The sequence below is a fragment of the Amblyraja radiata genome, chromosome 47, assembly GCF_010909765.2.
Source record: "Amblyraja radiata isolate CabotCenter1 chromosome 47, sAmbRad1.1.pri, whole genome shotgun sequence".
In the NCBI taxonomy this organism is placed as follows: domain Eukaryota; kingdom Metazoa; phylum Chordata; class Chondrichthyes; order Rajiformes; family Rajidae; genus Amblyraja; species Amblyraja radiata.
This window is the reverse complement of record NC_046002.1, coordinates 5,104,495-5,110,086: the sequence shown is the minus strand read 5'-3', so window position 1 is coordinate 5,110,086 and position 5,592 is coordinate 5,104,495.

Below are 5,592 nucleotides of genomic sequence, written 5' to 3'. Positions count from 1 at the left end.
CCTTCGAGCCAGCACCGCCATTCAATATGATCATGGCTGATAATCCCCAATCAGTACCCCGTTCCTGCCTTCTCCCCATATCCCCTGACTCCGCTATCTTTAAGAGCCCTATCTAGATCTCTCTTGAAAGTGTCCAGAGAACCGGCCTCTGAGGCAGAAAATTCCAGACTCACAACACTGGGAAAAAGTGTTTCCTCGTCTCCGTTCTAAATGGCTTACAACTTATTGTTAAACTGTGTGTGGCCCCTGGTTCTGGACTCCCCCAACATTGGGAACATTCCTCCAGGGGAGGGGAAGGAGGGAGAAAGAAAGGACTACCTGAAATTGGAGAAGTCAATGTTCATAAAGTATCTTCATAAAGATACTAAGAGTATCTTCCAATCTACCTGTTTGCAGTTCATTTGCAGCCCTAATGCCTAAATATACACACAGCCACACACATCTCATCCCCACCACGCCGGGCTCTAAGTTACCTGACCCTTATTCTCCAGAGATGCTGCCTGTCCCGCTGAGTTCCTCCAGCACTTTGAAGGGAATGTGGGAAGAATGGGTTATTGGGAAACTTTAGCAGCGGGTGGAGGGGAGAATGGGAACCAGACTGATTCCTGGGATGGGAGGACTTTCATATGAAGAAAGACTGGATAGACTCGGCTTGTACTCGCTAGAATTTAGATGATTGAGGGGGGATCTTATAGAAACTTACACAATTCTTAAGGGGTTGGACAGGCTAGATGCAGGAAGATTATTCCCGATCTTGGGGAAGTCCAGAACAAGGGGTCACAGTTTAAGGATAAGAGGGAAGTCTTTTAGGACCGAGATGAGAAAATCATTTTTTACACAGAGAGTGGTGAATCCTGCATCTAACTCACGGAGTCATAGAAACATAGAAAATAGGTGCAGGAGTAGGTCATTCGGCCCTTCGAGCCGGCACCGCCATTCAATGTGATCATGGCTGATCATCCAAATCAATATCCCATACCTGCCTTCCCTCCATACCCCCTGATCCCTTTAGCCACAAGGGCCACATCTAACTCCCTCTTAAATATAGCCAATGAACTGGCCTCAACTACCTTCTGTGGCAGAGAATTCCACAGATTCACCACTCTGTGTAAAAAATGATTTTCTCATCTCGGTCCTAAAATACTTCCCTCTTATCCTTAAACTGTGACCCCTAGTTCTGGACATGTACCTGTCCAACTGTTTCTTAAATGTTGGGATAGTCCCTACCTCAACTACCTACTCTGGCAGCTCGTTCCATACACCCACCACCCTTGGTGGGAAAAAGTTACACCTCAGATCCCTATTAAATCTTTCCCCCTTCACCTGTGTTACTACAGCATTTTGTGTCTAACTTCAGTAGGAATTTTATTTTGCTTTGGGGACAGATGACAATAAAATATTCTGACTAGGCACAAAATGCTGGAGTAACTCCAGCACCTCTGGAGGGGAACTGCAGAAGAAACCGAAGAACCAGCTGCCTGTCCCGCTGAGTTACTCCAGCATTTTGTGTCTACCTTCGATTTAAACCAGCATCTGCAGTTCTCTCCCACCTAAATATTCTGACTATCTTGAATTCAATATGTCTCTCGTTTCCCTTTCCCCTGACTGGTCTGAAGAAGGGTCTCGACCCGAAACATCACCCATTCCCTTCTCTCCAGAGATGCTGCTGCCTGTCCTGCTGAGTTACTCCAGCATTTTGTGTCTACCTTCGGTAATATAATATATAGTGGTAATATTAATAATATATTAATAATAAATATACTGGTAATATACCAGTAATATTAATAGTACATATACTGGTAAGATGCATTTCCTGGGTAATATTAATAATATATACTACTAAGACACTTGCTATATGATGCATACACTGGTAATATTAATAACACATACACCTGGTAATCATTAACGTGCTAGTTATCCTGGAAGTGGTTAGTTACATCACTAACCACCACCTTTGGACATTGTTCAAGGCCAGATCCTGGCAAGGTGGAGTTTGCCTGTCTCAAAGATGGCGGCACCCATGTGCCCCGTGATCGTCACACGCGGCGCTGATTGGCCGGTCCCCTCCCACGCGGCGTGATGCACGTGATCACTTTTTTGGGCGGCAAGAAGCCAGTCGTCGAGTTGAAGGGAGGAACGGCGGTGGTTACCGGTAACTAGCGATAGTTAGCGGGTTATCCTTAACTAGCGCCCGCTCTGGCGCTGGTTATGAACGTTATCTATCTACAATTAGGGTATTCATCGAGTAACTAGGCTGTAAACCGCTAACCAGCGCTTTACCAGTTAACCATGCAGTTAACCAGCGCCCATTGCTATTAACTAACACTTAACCTATCTACAATTAGAATATTCACAGAATAACTAGGCTGTAAACCACTTTTCGAGTCAACCATGCCATTAACCGGCGCCCATTGCTATTAACTAACACTTAACCTATCTCCAATTAGCATATTCACTGAGTAACTAGGCTGTAAACACTAAACAGTGCTTTACCAGTCAACCATGCTGTTAACCAACACCCATTGCTATTAACTAACACTTAACCTATCTACAATTAGGATATTCACAGAATAACTAGGCTGTAAATCACTTTACCAGTCAACCATGCCATTAACCAGCGCTCATTGCTATTAACTAACACGTAACCTATCTAATTAGCATAGTCATCGAGTAACTGGGCTGTAAACCACGAACCAGTGCTTTACCAGTTGACCATGTCATTAACCAACACCCATTGCTATTAACTAACACTTAACCTATCTACAATTAGGATATTCACCGAGTAACTAGGCTGTAAACCACTAACCAGCGCTTTACCAGTTAACCAGGTCATTAACCAGCGCCCATTGCTATTAACTAACACTTAACCTATCTACAATTAGCATATTCACCAAGTAACTAGGCTGTAAACACTAAACAGTGCTTTACCAGTCAACCACGCTGTTAACCAGCACCCATTGCTATTAACTAACACTTAACCTATCTAATTAGCATAGTCATCGAGTAACTGGGCTGTAAACCACGAACCAGTGCTTTACCAGTTGACCATGTCATTAACCAACACCCATTGCTATTAACTAACACGTAACCTATCTACAATTAGGATATTCACAGAATAACTAGGCTGTAAACCACTTTTCGAGTCAACCATGCCATTAACCGGCGCCCATTGCTAATAACTAACACTTAACCTATCTCCAATTAGCATATTCACTGAGTAACTAGGCTGTAAACACTAAACAGTGCTTTACCAGTCAACCATGCTGTTAACCAACACCCATTGCTATTAACTAACACTTAACCTATCTACAATTAGGATATTCACAGAATAACTAGGCTGTAAATCACTTTACCAGTCAACCATGCCATTAACCAGCGCCCATTGCTATTAACTAACACTTAACCTATCTACAATTAGGATATTCACCGAGTAACTAGGCTGTAAACCACTAACCAGCACTTTACCAGTCAACCATGCTGTTAACCAACGCTCATTGCTATTAACTAACACGTAACCTATCTACAATTAGGATATTCACCGAGTAACTAGGCTGTAAATCACTTTACCAGTAAACCATGCCATTAACCAATGCCCATTGCTTTTAATAAACACTTAACCTATCTACAATTAGGATATTCACCGAGTAACTAGGCTGTAAATCACTTTACCAGTCAACCATGCCGTTAACCAGCACCCATTGCTATTAACTAACGCTTAACCTATCTACAATTAGGGTATTCACAGAGTAACTAGGCTGTAATCCACTAACCAGTGCTTTACCAGTTGACCATGCCGTAAACCAGCACCCACAGCTATTAATTAACACTTAACCATTTACTCATCTTTGATTATTAATAGTTTACAATTAGAAACCAAAGTTTACTGATTAACTAATTAAATAACCAGAAAAAGGTGGTGGTTAGTGATGTAATTGACCAATAGACAATAGGTGCAGGAGTAGGCCATTCGGCCCTTCGAGCCAGCACCACCATTCAATGTGATCATGGCTGATCATCCCCAATCAGTACCCCGTTCCTGCCTTCTCCCCATATCCCCTGACTCCGCTATCTTTAAGAGCCCTATCTAGCTCTCTCTTGAAAGCATCCAGGAACCGGCCTCCACCGCCCTCTGAGGCAGAGAATTCCACAGACTCACAACTCTCTGAGAAAAAGTGTTTCCGCGTCTCCGTTCTAAATAATAATAATAATAATTTGTTTATAGGACAGTGCATATTAATGAACATTTTACATGTAAATATGCGAGATTGTAGCCAATCAGTAGCTAATTTCCGTCTCTAGTCCCTTGGCTTACTCCTTATTCTTAAACTGTGTGGCCCCTGGTTTTGGACGCCCCCAACATCAGGAACATGTTTTCTGCCTCTAGCGTGTCCAAGCCCTTAACAATCTTATATGTTTCAATGAGATTTCCTCTCATCCTTCTAAATTCCAGAGTGTACAAGCCCAGCCGCTCCATTCTCTCAGCATAGGACAGTCCCGCCATCTCGGGAATTAACCTTGTAAACCTACGCTGCACTCCCTCAATAACAAGAATGACCACTTCCAGGATAACTAGCACATTAATGATTACCAGGTGTACATGTTATTAATATTACCAGTGTATGCATCATATAACAAGTGTCTAACTTGTTAGATATGTTATTAATATTACCCAGGAAATGCATCTTACCAGTATATGTACTATTAATATTACCGGTATATTTATTATTAATATTATTAATATTATTAATGTATTATTAATATTACCAGTATATATTATATTACCGAAGGTAGACACAAAATGCTGGAGTAACTCAGCGGAACAGGCAGCATCTCTGGAGAGAAGGAATGGGTGACGTTTCGGGTCGAAACCCTTCTTTAGACTGGCTTTAACCAGGTTACCCTGACCACACCCTACCCATACGATAGCCCTCATGTCCCCCCCCCCCCCCACCTCAGACAGTGGCCAAGGTCAGGATCGAACCTGGGTCTCAGGCGCTGTGTGGCAGCAACTCTACCAGCTGCGCCACCGAGCCACCCTCTATGCTCGGATGTTTCATAGAAAATAGGTGCAGGAGTAGGCCATTCGGCCCTTCAAGCCTGCACCGCCATTCAAAATGATCATGGCTGATCATCCAACTCAGTATCCTGTACCTGCCTTCTCTCCATACCACCTGATCCCTTTAGCCACAAGGGCCACATCTAACTCCCTCTTAAATATAGCCAATGAACTGTCCTCAACTACTTTCTGTGGCAGATAATTCCACAGATTCACCACTATCTGTGTGAATTTTTTTTTTCTCATCTAGGTCCTAAAAGGTCCTAGGTCCCCTTATCCTTAAACTGTGACCCCCTTGTTCTGGACTTCCCCAACTTCGGGAACAATCTTCCTGCATCTAGCCTGTCCAGCCCCTTAAGAATTTTGTACGTTTCTATAAGATCCCCCCTCAATCTTCTAAATTCTAGCGAGTACAAGCCGAGTCTATCTAGTCTTTCTTCATATAAAAGTCCTGACATCCCAGGAATCAGTCTGGTGAACCTTCTCTGTACTCTCTCTATGGCAAAGAAAGGAAAAGAGTGCAGGATCAACACGCG